Here is a 23,197-nt window from a genome sequence, read left to right on the forward strand (position 1 = left end):
GAGGCTAACTTGAACAGGTAAACACTGCCCTTGGATTAGTCTTGTAAAATCAGGAGAGGACTAGACTGGAGGACTATTATCTTTCAGATAATAGATAATAGAAGAACTAGGGGGCATTCCATGAAGTTAGCAAGTAGCACATTTAAAGCATTGTAGAAAATTGTTTTTCATTCATTGCACAATTAAGCTCTGGAATTCATTGCCAGATGATGTTGTTAAGGCAGTTAGTAGCTGGATTTAAAAAACGTTTGGATAATTTCTTGGAGGAGGAGAAGTCCATTAACTGCTATTTATCAAGTTGACTTAGGGAATAGCCACTGCTATTACTGGCATTAGTAGCATGGGATCTATTTCATGTTTGGGTACTTGCCAGGCATTTGTAACCTGGATTGGCTGCTCTTTAAACAGGATGCTGGACTTGATGGACTCTCAGAGTCTGACTTAGTATGGCAACTTCTTATGTTCTTCTCCCCTGTTAGCTCCAACTTTTAAAACCCTGCTGATCTGCCTAGAATTTTTTGTTTTACAACTTGCACGTTATCCATAGCAGAAGTAAAGTTACATAGCAGGGAACCCTGGTGCCCACCTGTGCGTGTAATTATTTACATACTCATTTCAAGTTAAAATCCAGGAATGCCCATTCCCCACCCCTTTTTTTTTAACTTTTCACTTGTGCGCACGGCAGCAAACACGCGCATATCTGGGCAACTTTTAAAATGAGCTTGGCAGGCGACAGTCTGACATTCATGCATCCCCTAATTTCGGTGCACATCGAGCTTTAAAATTCACCTTTTAGAGTACAAGTGTGACTAAAAGTGCGTGCACAAGTTAGCGCTCCTCCATACAAATCCCATGCTAATCAGGGTATTGACTATCACTTCCCAATGCGTAAGCCTAACTCAGGTATTCTTAACACTGGAAATGTAACTCCTTATCCAAAATGGAGTAAAGGTTCTGGGGCTAGTGTTGGTCTGTGGGTCTGAACCTGGAGTTCATGGTACAGGGGTCCTGTATTCAGCATCTATGATTATTAAACACAGACATAGCCAGCTAGGTAAGTTAGCCGGATAAGACTTATCCGGCTAACTTAGTTGCGATATTCAGTGGTGCAGCTGTGCTGCTAAATGTGGCAGGATACATTTAAAGTTAAACCAACCACACGGGGAAACAGAATAATAAATACCAAACTTTGGTGTCCGGTATTGTAATTGTGGGTAATAACCGTTCCATAGGTTATGACTCAAACTACATATCAATACGGCTTGAGCTATATTCTGAATTAAGAAGTTTTCAAAGAGAACTATTACCGTTTTTTTTGCGGAGAACAAGCTAAGGGGCGGATTTTCAGAGCCCTGCTTGCGTAAATCCGCCCAAAACCGGGCGGATTTACGAGAGCAGGGCCCTGCGCGCCGGGAAGCCTATTTTACATAGGCCTCCCGGCGCGCGCAGAGCCCCGGGACTCGCGTAAGTCCCGGGGTTCTCCGAGGGGGCGTGTCGGGGGCGTGTCGGGGGCGGGCCCGGTCGTCGCGGCGTTTCGGGGGCGTGTCGGCAGCGTTTTGGGGGCGGGTACGGGGGCATGGCTACGGCCCAGGGCGGTCCGGGGGCGTGGCCGCGCCCTCCGTACCCGCCCCCAGGTCGCGGCCCGGCGCGCAGGAGGCCCGCTGGCGCGCCGTGATTTACACCTCCCTCCGGGAGGCGTAAATCCCCCGACAAAGGTAAGGGGGGGGTTTTAGACAGGGCCGGGCGGGTGGGTTAGGTAGGGGAAGGGAGGGGAAGGTGAGGGGAGGGCAAAGGAAAGTTCCCTCCGAGGCCGCTCCGATTTCGGAGCGGCCTTGAAGGGAACGGGGGTAGGCTGCGCGGCTCGGCGCGCGCCGGCTATACAAAATCCATAGCCTTGCGCGCGCCGATCCAGGTTTTTAGCAGATACGCGCGGCTCCGCGCGTATCTACTAAAATCCAGCGTACTTTTGTTTGCGCCTGGAGCGCAAACAAAAGTAGGCTATTCGCGCGCCTTTTAAAATCCGCCCCTAAGTGTATAATATTCAGATGTTATGAAAATTTAATCAAGCTCACGATGGGGGAGTTATGATATTTGAAAAACTGATTAATTTAATTGTAAGAATATAAAAAACAAAAAAAAATACATTATTTAGAGCAAAAATGGTATTGATAGTTATTATTCTGTTAACCCGTGTGGTTGGTTTATGTTCAATATAGGGGAATTCATAATAGTTGCATAGGTTTATTATAGTTTACACTACATTTAAAGTTAGCCAGATAAGTTTGAATATTGCTACTTATCCGGCTAATAGGCCAATACAGTACGGTGCGCTCTGGCGGAGCACACTGTTAACCCGCGGTTGGACACGCATTTGATGCGCTAGCTTTACCCCTTATTCAGTAAGAGGTAATAGTGCGTCGAAAACGCGCGTCCAACCTCCCCCGAAACTCATGGCGCCCGCAACATGCAAATGCATGTTGATGGCCCTATTAAGAACATAAGAACATAAGAAATTGCCATGCTGGGTCAGACCAAGGGTCCATCAAGCCAAGCATCCTGTTTCCAACAGAGGCCAAACCAGGCCACAAGAGCCTGGCAATTATCCAAACATCAAGAAGATCCCATGCCACTGATGCAATTAATAGCAGTGGCTATTCCCTAAGTAAACTTGATTAATAGCAGTTAATGGACTTCTCCTCCAAGAACTTATGCAAACATTTTTTGAACCCAGCTACACTAACATCACTAAAAACATCCTCTGGCAACAAATTCCAGAACTTAATTGTACGTTGAGTGAAAAAGAATTTTCTCTGATTACTCTTAAATGTGCTACTTGCTAACTTCATGGAATGCCCCCCAGTCCTTCTATAATCCAAAAGTGTAAATAACTGATTCACATCTACTCGTTCAAGACCTCTCATGATTTTAAAGACCTCTATCATATCCCCCCTCAGATGTCTCTTCTCCAACTTCTCCAAGCTGAACAGCCCTAATCTCTTCAGCCTTTCCTCATAGGGGAGCTGTTCCATTCCCTTTATCATTTTGGTTGCCCTTCTCTGTACCTTCTCCATCCCAACTATATCTTTTTTGAGATTCGGCGACCAGAACTGTACACAGTATTCAAGGTGCGGTCTCACCATGGAGCAATACAGAGCCATTATGACATTTTCCGTTTTATTAACCATTCCCTTCCTAATAATTCCTAACATTCTGTTTCCTTTTTTGACTGCTGCAGCAGACTGAGCAGACGATTTTAAAGTATTATCCATTATCATGCCTAGATCTTTTTCCTGGGTGGTAGCTCCTAATATGGAACCTAACATTGGGCTAGATTTTAAAAGCCCTGTGTGCCGGCGCGCCTATTTTGCATAGGCCGCCGGCGCGCGCAAAGCCCCAGGACGCTCGTAAGTCCCGGGGCTTCGAAAAAGGGGTGGGAGGGGGCGTGTCCTGGGGGCATGTCCAGGAATCAGGGGGCGGTCCGGGGCAGGTCCAGGGACATGGTGATGGTTCGGGGGCGGGCCGGGAGGATGGTCCCGAGTCCCCCGGCACTGCGGCCTGTGCCGGGGGATGCCGAGGCGGCACACGCAGGTTACCAGGCGTAACTTGCACAACAAAAGGTAGGGGGGGGATTTAGGTAGGGCTGGGGGGTGGGGTAGATAGGGGAAGGGAGGGGAAGGTGAGGGGACGTGGAAGGAAAGTCCCCTTCGAAGCTGCTCCGATTTCAGAGTGGCCTCGGAGAGAATGGAGGCAGACTGCGCGGCTCGGCGCGCACAGGCTGCCGATTTTGCACAGCCTTGCGTGCACCGACCCCGGATTTTATAAGATACGCGCGGCTCCGTGCGTATCTTATAAAATCCGGCGTACTTTTTTAAGATCTACCTCTAAGTATAACAACAGCAAGGGTTATTTTTCCCTATATGCAACACCTTGCACTTGTCCACATTAAATTTCATCTGCCATTTGGATGCCCAATCTTCCAGTCTTGCAAGGTCCTCCTGTAATGTATTACAAGCCGCTTGCGATTTAACTACTCTGAATAATTTGGTATTGACTGCAAATTTGATAAGCTCACTCGTTGTATTCCTTCCCAGATCATTTATATCTTCAAACAAAAACTACGCAACTTAGAGCGAAGATGGCGAGAAAATCCACTCCCAGAACGTAAACAAGAATATTATACATACCTGCAAAAATACAAGAAAGAAATAATAAATACTAAAAAAGCCTTCTATACGACAAAAATAAAGAATGCAAATGGCAACCCTAGAATATTATTCTCAATTGTGAAAGATTTAACTGCAATACAAAATACATCCTCATTTACCGCATCCGACGACCTTTGCAACAAAATCGCCACATTCTTTAGAAAAAAACCAGAAGACATTTCAACAGAATTTGACTCATTACCCATTCCAAAAATCACTCTACCTCAACTGGCATGTTCTTTTTCTGAATTTTTTTCAATCAATGATAAAACCATTATCAATATATTATCAAAATCAAACCTTCAAATATTCCTTTCAATCCTTGTTCCGGTTTCTTACTCAGGGATATGAAATATCATATTGCTCCCTCCATTTTAAATCTCTCTCAAGGCATATTCCCAGATTCTCTAAAGAAAACATCAATTCTACCCATTCCCAAGAAGAAAAATCATGACTCCTCATATTTAACTAACTACCGACCAATTGCCTCACTACCCTCCATTGCAAAAATTATAGAATCTGTAGTATTACATCAAGTATCTGAATATATAGAGGACAACAACATTTTACATAATAACCAGCATGGTTTTAGAAAGGGCCACAGCACAGAATCCCTGCTCACCTTGTTATTTGACACTACTATCAGAGGTTTTGATGCTAACACAAATTATATATTAGAACTACTCGATATTTCTGCGGCATTTGACACGCGAAATCATGATATATTACTTTCCAACTTATCCCAGATCGGTATCAAAGGTTTAGTTTTACAATGGTTTTCCTCATTCATTGCAAATCGACCACAGAGAATCACAATGGGCAATTTTCATTCAGACTGGTACTCTACTAAGACGGGTGTACCTCAAGGCTCTGCACTTTCTGCTCTTTTATTCAATCTATATCTGCCTCCACTATGCCGCCTCCTAGCTGGTTTAAATCTAAACTTTAAAATATATACAGATGATATACAGTTTACAGTCCCTTTCACTGATTCTTGGGCTAAAACATTTTCTCTCCTACAATTATATCTGTCTACAATAAAAATATGGTTATCCCACAACAGGTTAAAATTAAACACAAACAAAACTGAGTGAATCTATCTTTCAACTGTACCAGATTCAATTCACCAGCCATCTCCAACCTTTACATTCGAGAACCAACTTATTGCAATAAAATCTCATGCAAAAAATTTAGGAGTAATCATTGACTCCAGGTTAGCAATGACTGATAACATATCTGAAATAGTAAAAAAATCCTTTTTTAAAATATATGTTAAAAAAACTTAAGCCGTTACTACTCCCAAATGATTTCCAACTAGTTACTCAAGCGTTGATTCTATCCACCTTAGTCTACTGTAATTCATTATTTATTTATTTATTTAGTGATTTTTATATACCGTGGCACGTAAAAAAAATACATCACCTCGGTTTACATTAAACAATAAATTAGCAACAGGCTTTACAGACAAAAGAAATTAAGGTGTACATAAAATAAATCATTTAAGAACTATTAAGAACAAATACATAATAAAACTCAATAGCGAATTAGTTAAGAACAAAAGGCAATTAAACTGTTGAAAGTCCTATTCCATTCGTTGATGCCAAGTCGAAAATCATAAACATAAGGTGGTCGGGAGTATAGGGAAAAAGGAGAATTTCGCAGCGAGCAAAATTAATTGGAGAGAGGAATAGGGTAGGGAGATAGAGAAGAAGAATACAAGTAAACAGCATTTCAGCTTAATCGGTGTTCATTGCGTGTAAGCTTGTTCGAACAACCAGGTTTTGAGGTTTTGTTTGAATTTCTTATGGCAGGGTTCGAGACGCAGGTCCGTGGGCATTTTGTTCCAGATGTTGATTCCGGCTATGGAGAAAGCGCGGTCTCTTGTGGCAACGTGTCTGATGTGTTTAAGAGGAGAATAGGCCAGTTTAGCTTGGTGGATATTTCTTATTGGTCTCTTCAATGTACGGAAAATAAAATGTTCGGAGAACCATTGCATCTCTTGGTTATGGATCGACTTATGAATGAGGGATAGAACTTTGAATATAATTCTGGATGCTACAGGAAGCCAGTGCAGGAACATGAGCGCTGGTGTGATGTGTTCTTGACGGCGAGTATTGGTGAGCAAGAATGCTGCAGCGTTTTGTAGCATCTGTAATGGTTGAATTGTGTTTTTAGGGAGACCTAGTAGTAAGGCGTTACAGTAGTTACAGTAGTCTAGTTTCGGCAGTATTGTGGCTTGTAACACTGTCCGGAAGTCATGTGAATGTAGAAGCGGTTTAATTCTTTTTAGTGTATGTAGCTTGAAGAAACCATTCTTGATTGTGGCCGAGATGAATTTCTTTAAGGAAAAATGATTGTCAATCATAACGCCAAGGCTGCGGACTTGCTGAAAATGGGGAGGGTCTGATGTTGAAAGTAGTGTGGTCTACCTCTAGCTCAGTCTGCTGCATTATATCTCGGTCTACCTCAAACAACCACTGCAACTTGTACAAAATGCGACTGCTCGAATGTTATGTAATGTATCCCGTAGAGACCACATCACACCTACACTACAATATTTACATTGGCTCCCAATATCGTTTCGTATAACATACAAAATCTTGTCCATAATACATAATCTACTATACAATGCTAATTCCATCTGGTTATGCTCATTACTAAGAATATACAGGCCCTCCAGACAGCTCCGTTCTCTTGACAAATGTACTTTGGAAATTCCCTCAATAAGATCTATCAGTCTATCACTAACACGAAAACGTGCTTTTTCTGTAGCTGGTCCAACATTATGGAACTCTCTCCCAGATCATATCCGATTAACAGCAAACCATAGAGAATTGAAAAAACTACTAAAAACCCACCTCTTTACACGTGCATATAACTTATACTAAGATCTATGTACTACGCACCACAATTCTGCTAGCACAAACTAAGTATCATATTGTAATGTATTTTTAATTGCTGTTTGTAACAATTTTGTGTATATTTTAATTTGTAAACTTCCTAGATGGATAGACTCCTACCCCATTGTGCGGTATATAAAAACTTTTAAATAAATAAATAAATAAATAAATACATAAACTAAATAAATAAATAAATATATATATATTGAAAAGCACCAGTCCAAGTACAGATCCCTGAGGCACTCCACTGTTTACCCTTTTCCACTGAGAAAATTGACCATTTAATCCTACTCTCTGTTTCCTGTCTTTTAACCAGTTTGTAATCCACGAAAGGACATCACCTCCTATCCCATGACTTTTTAGTTTTCTTAGAAGCCTCTCATGAGGGACTTTGTCAAATGCCTTCTGAAAATCCAAATACACCACATCTACCGGTTCACCTTTATCCACATTTTTATTAACCCCTTCAAAAAAATGAAGCAGATTTGTTAGGCAAGACTTTCCTTGGGTAAATCCATGTTGACTGTGTTCCATTAAACCATGTCTTTCTATAGGCTCTACGATTTTGATCTTTAGAATAGTTTCCACTATTTTTCCCGGCACTGAAGTCAGGCTCACTGGTCTATAGGTACCTGGATCGCCCCTGGAGCCCTTTTTAAATATTGGGGTTACATTGGCCACCCTCCAGTCTTCAGGTACAATGGATGATTTTAATGATAGGTTACAAATTTTAACTAATAGATCAGAAATTTCATTTTTGAATTCCTTCAGTACCCTAGGATGCATACCATCCAGTCCAGGTGATTTGCTACTCTTTAGTTTGTCAATCTGGCCTACTACATCTTCCAGGTTCACAGTGATTTCGTTCAGTTCGTCTGACTCATCACCCCTGAAAACCATCTCTGGAACTGGTATCTCCCCAACATCCTCATTAGTAAACACGGAGGCAAAGAACTCATTTAGTCTTTCTGCAATGGCTTTATCTTCCCTAAGAGCCCCTTTAACCCCTCGGTCATCTAATGGTCCAACCGACTCCCTCACAGGTTTCTTGCTTCGGATATATTTTAAGAAGTTTTTATTATGAGTTTTTGCTTCTATGGCCAACTTCATTTCAAATTCTCTCTTCACCTGTCTTATCAATGTTTTACACTTAACTTGACAATGTTTATGTTTTATTCTGTTTTCTTCAGATGGATCCTTCTTCCAATTTTTGAAGGATGCTTTTTTTTGGTTAAAATAGCCTCTTTCACCTCACCTTTTAACCATGACGGTAATCGTTTTGCCTTCCTTCCACCTTTCTTAATGCGTGGAATACGTCTGGACTGTGCACTGTTTTCAACGAAATAGGAAATAGAGACAATATTTCCTATTTCGTTGCATTTCGGGGGGTGTCGAAACGATAAGAAAACCCATGAAATTTTGTGTGGCTTTTTTATTGTATTTCGGTGGGGGAGAAAGGGCACATTAAAAATTTTAAAAAACCCCAAACCCTCCCCCCTTCAAATTTAATTAATTGCAAACCCCCACCCTCCTGACCCTCCAAGACTTGCCGACCCGACCCCCCCCCCCCCCAGACTTACCGAAAGTCCCTGGTGGTCCAGCGGGGTCCCGGGAGCGATCTCCCCCTCTCGGACCGTCGGTTGCCACTAATCAAAATGGCACCAATGGCCCTTTTGCCCTTACCATGTGACAGGGGCTATCGGTACAATGGATGGCCCACGCCATTTTTTAAGATGGCGCTGGCCGTCCATTGCTCCTACCATATGACAGAGGCCGGCCAATGGCACCGATAGCCCCTGTCACATGGTAAGGGCAAAGGGCCATCGGTGCCATTTTGATTACTGGCTGCAGACAGCCCAAAAGTGGGAGATCACTCCCGGGACCCCCGCTGGACCACCAGGGAATTCTGACAAATTTGGGGGGGGCATCGGGAAAGTGGGGGGTTGCAATTAATTAAATTAAAAGGGTTGGGGTGGGTTTGTTTGTTTTTTTACAACCCTCCTCCCCCATTGTAAATTCAATTTGAAGGGTTGGGGGCGGGTTTCGGGCTTCGTTTCATGGGCAGCCAAAATAAAATCGGCCCAAACCGAACTAAATTTCCAGTGGCGGGCTAATAACGAAGGCCGAACCAAAAGGTTCAGCCGAATCACATCTCTACAATCAAGATATTTAAACCATCAATCATAATACTAAAACCATAATCATAAAAAGAATAAGTATTCAAAACAGCTGATGAAAGGAATACCCAATAATTATTATTTAAACATTATTCCCAAATAACCTTAAATGCAGAATATAAGCCAAATAAATAAAATATTTAAAAACAGAAGACATCAAATAACACCCAATTATTAAAGCTAATAAGGATTAAAACAATCCCCTGCTATTCATACCTGGGAACCTTTGATTTCAATTCACCCTGAGATTGTCATGGATTAGTTCGGGGAGGGAGTGGTACAACTTTCGCCTCTCTCTGACATACCCATATTCTCCAACAAACACACACACACATGCACACACACTTGCTTACTCACACATATTCTCTCTCACATGCTCTCTCACACACATACATGCCCGCACATTCTCTCTCATGCACACTCTCTCCCCAGAACATACAGAAGCTTCCTCGGGCCTGCACAGCTTCTTTCTCACATACATATATGCAGTCTTACCTGCTATTTGCTCACATGCTCCTACACATGTTCACCCAGATGCTCTCTTTCATGCTATTTGCTCACATATATGCTCCCTCACATATACAAATATATAAATCCTGTGACACGTATAAGTGGGTAAGAGAACCCAATGTGACCTCATATATTGGTGCCCGGAGGCTAAGCTAGTACAAGCTTTCAATGGCAAAAAGCCTTCTTTTAATCATTGGTCTCAATGGGCTGTTTTTTTAAGGACGCTTCCTTATCAGATGTTGTGCCGTCTGTATGCACATAGAGTCTGTACGCACTCATTCTAAGTGCGTATAAGGTTCTCTTACCCATTTATACGTGTCACAGGATTTATATATTTGAGTATTTATTACTGACTTCCTGTCATTTGTGGATTCTTCAATTTTTTGTATTGATACCCTCACATATACATACATGATCCATCTCACATACATATGGTCTCTCACACACACACGCACACTCTTGCTCTCTCCCTCCCCGGAACATGCCAGCTGACAGGGTCTCTTCTCTGTGGCCGTGCAGCCCCGCATACAGCAGCCTTCTATTTTCAGTGCAGCTAAGAAAAGAGGCTGCTGTCACCTGGGCCGCGTGGCTGAATAGAAGAAGCTCCTGTCAGCTGGGCCACGAGGCAAAAAAAAAGAGAAGTCTGTGCGACCCAGCCGATGGCTGCCTCTTCACTTCAGCCGCTCGGCCCGGAAGACTGTGGCCTCATCTCTTCAGCCACGTGGCCTGGCAGACGGCAGCCTCTTCTTTTCCTCCGCGTGGCCTTGCAACCATGTGGCTGGCCTGACCTGCCCACTGGGGCATACCCGAAGCCCCGATAGGCCAATCTGCCTCTGAACTCCTCCCAGTTATGCACTTGGAACGCCTTTTTTTTTTTTTTTTTTTTTAATTTCAGCTGCATGGGAGGTTGACTATGCCAAAACCTGCCATTTAGATGGACATCTAAATTAGCCATCTAAACGACTTTTGAAAATCTACCCAATTTCTACACAAATCATGTTTTCAGCGCATAAAACATGATTTACTGCATGCACAGAAATCAAGTTTTATTCACAAGTTTTTGCACAAATTGTGTTTAATGTGTACAAAACCTGATTTGTATCTGTGACACTTTCTGGGCAGAAAACATCTCTTCTGTGCATGAATCATGTTCTATGCATGCTAAGCATGTCTTCATAGGTACAATTTTGAATTAGTGCACTTTTTTTGACTTTCAGTGTATTTGCATAACAGTTCAATGTATCAGGAAATAACTTTAATTTTTAGCATGTAAGCAATGAAAATGGGCGCCAAAGTTCAGCCCACATTTCTTACTCATTCACATCAAGGCCAGCGTAGGCAGGTTAGACCTTTATAGAAATCTACCCCATGGTAAATGTCAGGTTTAAGACTGCCTGGTCCCTCCGGGCAGGGCTGGTGCAAGAATATTAGGTTCCCTAGGCAAACCTTCTGCCTTCCACCTACCCTCCCTCTCCCTGCCCCTGGGTCCAGGCCCCCGGCTCCAACCTCATTCGCTCGGACACTCCCCTTCTTTTACACACTTAGGCTCTCTCTCTCATTCACACACGCACCCTTACGCAGGCTCCCACCCTCTCTCTCACTCACCCCATTGCTCTCTCGTACACACACAACGCCTCTCACTCACACTCACACACACAAAGAGAGGCGCCGCTCATGGTCCACCGCGATTCTGCTTCTCTCGGCCGTGAGCAGGATGGGTGCCGCTCGCCACTCGCCGCCCGCCCAGTCTCTACTCATCTCAGCCGGGAACGGAATGGGCTCTTTGAATCCCCCTAATGGGCTGGTGTGGTTTTCTGCACGCGAATAGCTGCTATAAAACTACCCGGCGCTCAGGGTATGGATAAGTACACAGGGGACCAAATTTCCCGGGGACTTTTTTTTTTTTTTTGCACTGGGGCTAAGTATTTCAGGAAGCAGAGAGTTGGGACTCACTCACATATGTTTGTATTTTTAAAAGCTTGGCAGGTACATTCCCCTGTAGCGTCAGATATAACTTCGGGCGGTCGAGTATGCGCACGCACCAGCCCACTCGCTTGGAAATTTATCAACGCAAATTTCGGCACAGAAGTTGACTTTGAGGGCTGGATTTTCAAAAGCGCTTCAGCCTCAAAAAATCCAGTTTGATGCACTCGACTTGTGAATGCTGTCCGGGGGTTTGTGCGCACAGAAGGGACTCCACGCGTACTCTTCTGCACCCTGCAAAGGGGGCATTGTGGAGGACAGAGCTGAGAGTGTGGAGAAACCCTTGCCTTTCCATTTTCAAAAGCATGGGCAGAAATGTGCATGTGCACGTTTGCACCCTGCTTGCCAGTGGGCGTAAACTTGTGCATGTCTGCCGCGCAGAAGCACCCGTGCACCCAGCTGATTTTCAAAGTGGACTTAAAATCCGGGCCAAAGGGTACTTTCCTCATGCTAACTTCAGCCCTTCAAGGGCTGTTATAAACTCACCCTCTGACAATTCCTGGTAAAGTCTGCGCCTAGAAAGATACATGCAGACTTTACAACTACTGTGCACTTATAAAATGACTATGTTTTGCATGAGGAAGAGGCTGAATCCCATAGAGATCACTGAGGCAAATAATTACTGTATTAAACTTTTGTTAGTGCCATAAGAAGTTCAGAACAAAGGGATGCACTAACACACAGCCACGGTGTAGAATCCTTCTCCAAAGGCCTTGCAGCCTGAGGGCTTATTCAATAAAGGGTTTTTTGTTTTGTTTTGGGTTTTTTTAGGGGAGTTGGCATAGATGCAGAATGAGAAAAAAAAAAGTCCCTTTTCAATCATTCCCTAAATACAGCAAATGCCGCTTCTGATTCTGAAGTATTAGCTCCTCATATCTCTTGGGATTTTTGCCTTATAAATTAAAAAGAGACAAAACTATTAAAGCCTGTTCCATTGCGTTGCTGAGTTAAGAACTTTTGCCAGCATTTAACAAAAAAAAAGAGCCTTGGACAAATCTGTTGACAAGAGAAGAGAAAGACGCTTAGGAGCAGATTTCCCCAACCTTTAGAAAGGGACTCGCTGTACCTCAAACAAATTAGCGAAATTAGCTGAAGAGCTGAGAAAAGATCAACTGGTTAATGCTGAGCGGCCAGCTGGAAAAAAAAAAAAAAAAGAGCATCATTTAGCAGCCCGGGCTGATTTGCATTTGTGTCAGACACTTGGGGAATGCTGATAAAACCCGCTTTTCTTTTTCTGCAGCGTCCAGGGAATATCTTCAGCCACATCTGTGCCTGAGCACAAAGAGGGAGAACAGCATCCCGGGGCCTGGCTTTCATGCAGCTGCTGAGATAACGCTGGGACCTGTTCTCTCCTCCCTCCTTGTGTGCGCCGCTCTCTCTGGGACTCTGGCTCGGTCTCCCTCCCTCACTGTGGCGCTCTCTTTCTTTGTGGTGCACTCTCTGTAACTCTCTCTCTCTCTGGGCTTTGTGGTTTGCTCTCTGAGAGGCCGATGCAATAATCTTTGCATGAACAAACCCGAGCACTGGTTTTCAGGCACAGATTACTTTTTTTTCCCCCCCAGCTCCCAATGCAGAAAGCTAATAATAAGCCAATGCACCAGGAGTTAAAAAGTGTGGATTCTGAGTTAAAATGTGCAGTCCACATCACCAAAAAATCTTCTATGAGAATGAGGGGGGGGGGGCAGGGGAGTGGCAGGGGCTGCCCTAGGGCCCGTTTTCAAGTTTGGGGGGGGGGCGCCACTAGATCCCAAGGAATCAGGTTTTAGGTGGGCAATGGGGCCTGAAATTGGGGGCAGTTGCTATTGATATGGGGGGACTTTGCTCGGCTGGGGGGCTATTTTTTCATCTAAGGGAAGGAGTTAGGGTAGGGGATGGATCATCGCTGCACAAGTTTTATTCTATTTTTTTGTAACTTTTGGGCTTAGTGCCAGTTCTAGAGGTGGCGAGGGTGGGGGAAACAACTCCTCGTCCCCGAAATACAATAAAATAAAGGAGATGATTTTTTTTCAATGAAGCTTGAGGAATTGTCTAGAGACTGGCACCTAATATGTAATGATAAACAAAAAAAAAATGCAGACTCTTGTATTTGGGCTGCAAACACCCAAGGGAGTGGTACAGTCTAGGAGGCAAAATAATTCTATGCAAAAAACAACAGCGGGATCTAGGGGGTGATCATTTCTGATGATCTCCAAGTGGCCAAACAGGTGGATAAGGCAAAGGCAAAATCCAGAAAGATGCTTGGCTGCAAAGGGAGAGGAATGATCAGTAGGGATGTGCAGAGGGACCGCATACGTTACATTCGGTATTCGTGGGGGGTGATGATGCCCCTGGTGAGACCTCACTTGGAATACTGTGTACAATTCTGGAGACCGCATCTTCAGAAGGATATAAAACGGGACTGAGTCAGTCCAGAGGCTGGCTATTAAAATGATCAGTGATCTTCATTGTAAAGCATATAGGGACAGACTTAAATATCTAAACATGTCCACTCAAGAGGAAAGACAAGATGGAGGAGATATGACAGAGACATTTAAATACCTCATAGGTATCATTGCTCGGGAGGTGGATCTCTTGCAATGGAAAGGAGGCTCTAGAATGAGGAGTAATCTAAAGAAGTATTTCTTTACTAAAAGGGTGGTGGATGCACAGAACAGCCCCCCACTGAAGTGGAGACAAGGAGAGTATCTGAATTAAAGGAAGCATGGGACAAGCATAGGGGATCTCTGAGGGAGGGTCGGGGATTGTAGAGCTGAGCAGTTGGTGTGGATGGGCAAATTAGACAGGCCATATGGTCTTTTTCCACTGTCATGTTTCGAAACAATATCTAAATTATATTCAAATACAAAATTTACCATGTGAAAAATCAACTATTTATCAAATAAAGATATGTAAGTTGCAAACTCTTAACTGTGAAATGTCACTTTAGTTTTGGATTGCAAAACTCAATATTTCCTTGATAAGATTCCGTCCTGAGAATATGAGCTTATGCTGAAGATGCATTCAGCACCAGCAGAGTTTGTCATGTAGGTGATTGAAATTAATGCCATTTCTGTCAACTGTGAGAGAGGAGCAACTGCAGCCAGCTAAAATATAACCAGGTCTTTGTTAACTGCTGTATGGATGCCCATTTATTTATGGCTTTTTTTTATACCGACATTCATTTGCACAACACATCGGTTTACAAGTAACAGATAGCATAAAACACAGTGGTATGAAAGAAAAATGGAAAATTACATCTCAACATTATAAGGGAGAGTCACTAACAGGCCGATACAGTACAGTGCGCTCCGACGGAGCGCACTGTTAGCCTGCTCTTGGACGCGCGTTTTCCCTTACCCCTTATTCAGTAAGGGACGGAAAACGCACATCCAACCCGCAGCACCTAATAGTGCTATCAACATGCAAATGCATGTTGATAGCTCTATTAGGTATGCGCACGGGATACAGAAAGTAAAATGTGCAGCCAAGCCGCACATTTTACTTTCAGAAATTAGCGTCGACCCAAAGGTAGGCGCTAATTTCTTCTGGCACCGGGAAAGTGCACAGAAAAGCAGTAAAAACTGCTTTTCTGTGCACCCTCCAACTTAATATCATAGCGATATTAAGTCGGAGGTCCTGAAGAATAAAAAAAGTAAAAAAAAAAAAATTTGAATTCGGCCCACAGCTGTTGGGCCGAAAACCAGACGCTCAATTTTGCCAGCGTCCGGTTTCCGAGCCCATGGCTGTCAGCGGGCTCGAGAACAGACACCGGCAAAATTGAGCGTCGGCTGTCAAACCCGCTGACAGCCGCCGCTCCTTTTGCCCGTTTTTACCGGTCGGGCCTAATTTAAATACAGAATCGCGCGCACCGGGCAGACTTTACTGTATCGGCCTGTTAGAGGGGAGGAATAGGTTGTAAAATAGAGTAGGGGCCATATATGAAGGTGTGAGAACCTTTGCATAAAGATGACATTCTTCTAAAGGGACATCACTCTATCCAGAAATTATATCAAAATTCTCTTTGGTTTGACCTTTAAAAGAGATTTTTGGGAGATCAAACACAGACTGATTGCTCTGTCCCTGCTAACCTCACCACCTCCCCCCCTTCTGTTCTTATCAGGACAGAAAGGAAGGGGGGAGAAGAGCAAGAGAGGAGGGCTGGAGCACCAAGCAGAGAGGAGTGAAACAGAAGGCTGCTGAATCAGCCCTGCAGGCACTGAAGCTTCCTTCAGATGATTGAATTAGCATTTCGGGGGAGGGAGCTTCAAAGTCGATGATTATGCAATAGGTTGTAAATTATGCAGCAGCAGGCTAATTATGTGGTTTCTCCCAGGCCACAGAATCATGGGAGACTGAGGTACTGAGCAAAGATCCTTCAAGATTCTGTGGCAAGGGTTAACAAGTTCTGTGGCAGATTTTTCAAAATTCTTACAATTCTGTGGCAAATTTGCATAATTTTGCATGAAGCTTCATACCTCCGACTATGCAAGAAAAGTCAATTTATATTGAAAACCTATTGCTTGTTTTTAAACAGTATTTAAAATATATACAAATAAAAAGTACCAGGTACAACAATCAATCAAGTTAAAATACTTGTTACAAACTTTTAACTATGAAATGTCACTTCTGTTTTGAATTGAAATAGTGCAACCATCTCTTTCATATTTTCTTGAGAAAGTATTTGTCATCTTTCCGAGTATAGGAGCTTTTCTAGGCTGAAAATGCCCTCAGTATCAGCAGTTTGTTGTGCCGTTTGGTGCACACAGGGCTTAATTTGTAGTCAAAAAGAAAGTGGAACTGTGAGTGGCACCAGGGTCAGGCATGACCTATGCAGAGAGGTAGAACCAGGGTCAGGGGTTAACTCTCTCGCATACATATTTACCCCATCAAAGCGATATTGGCAGCCAACACTCTCTCTCTCTCTCTCTCTTCTCTGCTTCCTCCAAGGACCGGGGAGGCCATACATAATCCATGCAGCTACTGGCGCTGTTCTGTTTCCTCAGGGGAGCCAGAAGTGATGTTCACTACTGGCTCTGCTCAGCTTCCTTGGGTCCTAGAATAAAGGTAGCAGAATACCATTTTGGGTTCTTCTGCCAGAAATGGACACAAAAAAGGGGTTGAATGAGCACACGTTTGAAAGGTGTGAGCAGTGGAGCCTTTCATCAAGGACAGTGTTGAAGCCTTGACAATTGGCACTTCTGCTCACAAAGTTTCAAACTTGTGTTCATTCAACCCCTTTTATCAGTCTGTTCCTTGCGGTGCAGTGTCTTCCCCAGTACCACCCTTTCCCTTTCTGTTCCCTGCAATACAGGAGAGGTGGGCAGAGTGGGGAGCAAGAGAGCTGGGGCTGGATTAGGGAGCAGAGTGCTCCAGACTCATCCCCTCCTCTTCCCTTCCCTGCAGGCTGCCTGGAGGGGAGGGGCTGGAGCAGAACACCCTTGCTGCTCTGCCTCTTAAGCCTGAAAAGAGGTGCGGGAACTGCGTTCCAGGTCATTCCCCCACAAATTTAAGTCCTGTGGGCACACACTGTGTATTGGTCACATGGTAACGGATACAAAAAGAAATTGAATTAGGACAAATGGAAACTTGTCAGCAGTGGTGCCAAGCAGCAAAGCTTCTATGAATTGAAATGAATGCCCTCTCTGCCAGCTGTGGGACACCAGCAGTTGCAGACCTTCCAAAACACAACCAGGACTTTGTAGATGGTGTATGATTGGTCACATGTGCAGGTGCAAGAAGCTTTATATAAAGATCAAATTATTTGATATGGACATCACTCCATTCAGGAATTATATCAAAATCATCTTTGGTTGGAGGATTTAAGTGATTTTTGAGGGATCAAACCTTCTGATTTCTTTCTCTGTCCACTCCAACTTCACTTCCCTCCCCTTCCTTCACTCCAGGACAGGAGGAAGAAAGGTGGGATGTACAGCAAGAGAAGGTTCCTCAGGCTGCTTGTGAGGAGAGGGACTGGAGCTGGAGCAGAGAAAGAGCTGAGATGGAAGGCAGGCAGGCAGGCTTCCTGCAGCTGAATTCAAAGGATTGAATTCAGAGGCGTTAAAGCTTTCAGGAATGTTGATTCTGTGGCCGATTGTAAATTATGTGGCAACAAGCTAATTAATTATGCGGCTTCTCCCAATTGCAGGAGGCTAGGGGCACTGCCTAATCCCTATCATGTCAGATTATTGAAGGTGTACTACTTTCCACCAGCCAGCCTGAAGCCAAAACAAACATTTACCCAGTCCTGGGCTCAGTCCCAACCCAGTGGCAATGGCGATCTTCAGATGGCGGCAGCAGTAGAAGAAAAAATTGGCATGGGGCTTCTTAGTGGCCTTCGCTCACAGATCCTGAAGGAGCCCCACCACTGCCTCCCTCAGCGATCTTCTGTTACCATAGAAAAGCTATGCAAGGGGCAGGATCACTGAAGGGCTTGTGAGCTTGAGTCCCCTGCCAGATCTCACACCAGTTTTTCCTATTACGAATGCTGCTTCAAGAACCGGCCAAAGAAGAGGAGAGGAGAAGAGTGGGCTGAAGATAGAGGGGAGCAGGGAGGCCAGAAGAAAAAAAGGTCCCGAAAGTGGCTTTGGGAAAGGGAGGCTGGAAAGGAGTAAGGAATGGACCATGGGGATGTGGGTGGGGAGCTAGGATGCAAAGGATTAATGGTTAAGCTTAGTGGGTGTTGTTGAGTGCAATGGCGCAGGGTTTGGTGTCACTTCACAGAGTGTCTGGTAGTGGAAGGAGTTTGTGCCACTGAAACTGAAATGACATAAGAACGTGAGAGGTCAACATTCAAAATGATTTGTCCTGTTACGTTTGGGACTTAGACAACTGTGGTGGTTTAAATATGTCAGAAGATAACAGAGAGGCAAACCTGTCACACACAACGAATATAAGAACATAAGAACATGCCATACTGGGTCAGACCAAGGGTCCATCAAGCCCAGCATCCTGTTCCCAACAGTGGCCAATCCAGGCCATAAGAACCTGGCAAGTACCCAAACAAATAAATCTCAAGCTACTATTGCTTAATAATTAATAGCAGTTTATGGATTTTTCCTCTAGGAACTTATCCAAACCTTTTTTAAACCCAGCTACATGAAATGTGGTAACCACATCCTCTGGCAATGAATTCCAGAGCTTAACTATGCGCTGAGTGAAAAATAATTTTCTTCGATTTGTTTTAAAGGAGCTACTTGCTAATACTTCATTAAATGCCCCCTAGTCCTTCTATTATCTGAGAGAATAAATAACTGATTTACATTAACTTGTTCAAGTCCTTTCATGATTTTGTAGACTTCTATCATATCCCCCCTCAGTCATCTCTTCTCCAAACTAAACAGCCCTAACATCTTTATCCTTTCCTCATAGGGCAGCCATATCATGCCCCTTACCATTCTGGTCAGCCTTCTCTGCACTTTCTCCAGTGCAAGTTTTTCTTTTTTGAGATGTGGTGACCAGAATTGCACACAGTATTCAAGATGCGGTCTCACTATGGAGCGATACAGAGGCAGTATGACATCTATCATTTTATTTGCCATTCCCTTCCTAACAATTCCTAACATCCTGTTTGCTTTTTTGATCACCACAGCACAATGGGCTGATGATTTCAATGTATTATCTATCCACTATGATGTCTAGAACTCTTTCCTGGGTGATAGCTCCTAATATGGAACCTAACATCGTGTAACTATAGCATGGGTTATTTTTCCCTATATACATCACCTTGCACTTGACCACATTAAATTTCATCTGCCATTTAGAAGCCCAATCTTTCAGTCTTGCAATTTATCATCTGCTTGAGATGTAACTACTCTGCATAATTTTGTGTCATCCACAAATTTGATAACCTCACTCATCGTACCCCTTTCCAGATCATTTATAAATATATTTAAAAACTCCGGTCTAAGTACAGATCCCTGAGGCACTCCACTGTTTACCTTTTTCCACTGTAAAAACAGATCATTTAGTCCTACTCTCTGTTTCCTGTCTTTTAACCAGTTTGTAACCCATGAAAGGACATCGCCTCCTATGCCATGACTTTTTAGTTTTCTTAGAAACCTCTCATGAGGGACTTTGTCAAACGTTTCTGAAAATCCAAATACACCACATCTACTGGTTCACCTTTGTCCATAAGTTTATTCATCCCTTCAAAAAAAATCTAGATTTTTGAGGCAAGGTTTCCCTTGGGTAAATCCATGGTGGCTGTGTCCGCTTAAACCAGGTCTATCTAATGTTTTGTGATTTTATTCTTTATAACAGTTTCCACGATTTTTCCCGGCACTGAAGTCAGGCTCACCGGTCTATAGTTTCCAGGATCACCCCTGGATCCCTTTTTAAATATCGGGGTTACATTGGTCATCTTCCAATCTTCAGGTACAATGGATGATTTTAATGATAGGTTGCAAATTAATTGAAATAGGTCTGGAATTTCATTTTTTAGTTCTTTCAGAACCCTGGGGTGTATACCATCCAGTCCTGGTGATTTACTACTCTTTCATTTGTCAGTCAGGCATACCACATCTTCTAGTTCACCGTGATTTGGTACAGTTCATCTGAATCATCCCCCTTGAAAATAGTCTCGGGAATGGGTGTATCCCAAACAGCCTCTTCAGTAGACATCAAAGCAAAGAGATCATTTTATCATTCCGCAATGGCATTATCTTCCCCAAGTACCCCTTTAACCCCACAAAGGTACCAAAATAAAAAGCAAAGGAATAATGTATATAAAAATAATACAATTGATAAATACTGTATATAATCTATAAAAATATTTTATTACAAAATCACATCTATACAATAAAAGTATTTGAAATTATATAAACATAGGAATATAACCACTCACACAATTACAGCCCATTGGAAATGCGGACAATATTAGATATGCAAAGTATTGCTATAGCTAATTAATCATAACTTTGCATAGCTAATCTTATCTGTATTTCCAATGATCTGTGTATGTGTGAGTGGTTATAATCTTATGTTTAATTTTAATTTTTAATGTATATATGTGATTTTGTAATAAAATATTTGTATTATATAATTTTATTGTGCATATATTTAATTATTATTATTATTACATTATTCCTCTGCTCTATCTTTTGCTTCAAATATGTCCTCTGCTGTCCAGATAAGTTTTAGCCGGGTAAGTCAGGATAAAATTTATCAAGATAAAAAAAGTGTTCCAGGGACAGGGCTGCAACTTAGCTGGATATCTATGCTATCCAGCTAAGTTTAGCCGGCTAAGGGTGTAATTTTCTAAGCCTATCGCTCGCAAAAAGTCCCTTTTCGCGTGCGATAGCTTGCCGAGGGCGGAGTCGGGCGGCGAGGAGGCGGACGCGGCATTATCTTCGCTGTCGGTGATAAGGTAAGCCACGTTATCATCGCCAGTAGCGCGCCCAATAGCACCACCTTTCACGGTGGCACTGTTGGGTGCGAAAGCCGGCAGCGATAACACCGCGGTGGTGCGATGGCTGCCAGCTTTCGCAGGCTCCCCCCCCACCCTGGATTTTCCCGCGAGAATGGAAAATCCAGGCCTAAATCTAGCAGATCTAAAGTTATCAGAGTCAGCATACCCAGATAATTTTAGCCTTAACCAGCTATATTCAAATTATATAGCCAGTCAAGTGGCGAAAAAAATTAAAATAAATTGTATGCGGGCCTGCGGTGCTGATCCCTTACTCCCCTCGCCTCCACCCTGCTGAATCAGTCTAACTGATGTCAGGCGTAGCGCCCCTCCCCCCATTCATTAAACGCACCAAACAATTGAAATCATGTTGCAGGCCTATCAGCCCAAGGAGCCTTCCCACCCCCCCCCCCCCCTCCCCTCCCCTGCCTGAATTCAGGAAATAAATCCACTCCCTCCCCCTGCAACCCTAACTCAAACCCTCCTGCCCCACCTGGTACTCTCCAAAAGCCCCACAGCTGCCCGGAGGACTGTGTGATTGTAGTGCTCCTAGCAGCATCCAGGGTTCATATTATTCATGTTCATATTATTTGTATTATTATTGCGGTACCTGTGTTGCTATCCAAGCAATGATGGATGCTGCCAGGAGTGTTTCCAAAAGGCATTTGAATTGGTAAGGCAGTGCTTTTTCTTTTCTTAAGCAGGCTGTTACAAAATTACAGCCAAAGCGGTTAAAATAAAAGAATTAAAAAAAAAAAAAAAAAACTACTGTGAACCTGCCCGCAATGGGCGCGTGCAGGCCCCCTACCTCTCTCCCAGCTGCTCTCTCAGCGCGGCAGACTGCCGCGAACGCCATCCTCCGCGGCCCCGGAGGCCACGGCCATCTCCTGCCCTCGCCGGGAGCCTTCCTCCGCGGATGAGGCCGCCGCTGCCGCTCCTGCTCAGTCTTCGCGGCCAGAGCCGCTGCCGGGGGGGGGTCTTCAGATAGCAGGGAAGCCGTCGCTGCCGGTGCCTGCTTCTTCCCTCCATCTTCGCGGCAGGGAGCCACTCCTCCTTGGGCCCTCCATGTGGCAGGGACGTTGCCAGCGTCTCTGTCTCTTCCGGCTGCTCCTTAGGTGTGGGCCTCTCTCCTGCTCTTAAAGGGCCAGCGGTGGGAGAAGCCCCGCGGCCCTCAGAGATGACATCCAGGGCCGGTGCAAGGGTATTAGGCGCCCTAGGCGAAACGTCAACTATGCCGCACCCCCCCCCCCCCCGCCTCCACACACAATTAACTTACATTGTGCATTAATGAAAATAACGAAGTCTGTATTTATAACAGAACACTTATTTGACATTTTTATGCCATGTAAACCATTGAGATGATTTGTCTTATCGACGGTATAGAAACTTTTATAAATAAATAAATAAAAATAAATAAAATAAACATAAACCAAAGCTATACTTTGTAGAATATGGAGGCAATGAATACACATCAGACAGCTTTCATGGCAGGCAGGAAGAGAAGGGCTTAGCACTCCCCAGGGCCCTCTTTTTATTGTACATTCATACAAAGGCAGATGATGTGTCATCACATGATTGGCTACTTTCCCCATAGCAACAGACGAGTCATTACACCATTGGCTTGGTTCAGGGGGTGTATACGGATCATTTCATTGGCTGCTGAAATCTATACCTCCTGACTTTGTCCTGCCTCTGACTAGGGAACACCCAGCCCTTATTTCAGGCAATCAGGATTAATTATAAGCTATGACAGTCAGGTATCCTTTCCTAGACAGAGAGGCTTAAGCACAAGTGATGCTTTTATTCAGGCAAAGGTCAGGGAGAAGGGAAGTTAGTGTTTAAACCCTGATGAAATGGCTTGCTGGCAAGCGCATATTTCCCACATCTCACCCTTTCTGTTTTTGTTTAGACAGCTCAATAAAGCTTTTTACCCTTACTGAAATCTGTTATGTCTTGGTATGGGCTGGAAATAGGAAAAGGGGGATATGGAGGGAAAAAAGCTGATTCGGCGTGGTGTGCCAGCCACCGATGAGCTCCTGA

Source organism: Rhinatrema bivittatum, chromosome 5, assembly GCF_901001135.1.
Source record: "Rhinatrema bivittatum chromosome 5, aRhiBiv1.1, whole genome shotgun sequence".
NCBI classification, from domain to species: Eukaryota; Metazoa; Chordata; class Amphibia; order Gymnophiona; family Rhinatrematidae; genus Rhinatrema; species Rhinatrema bivittatum.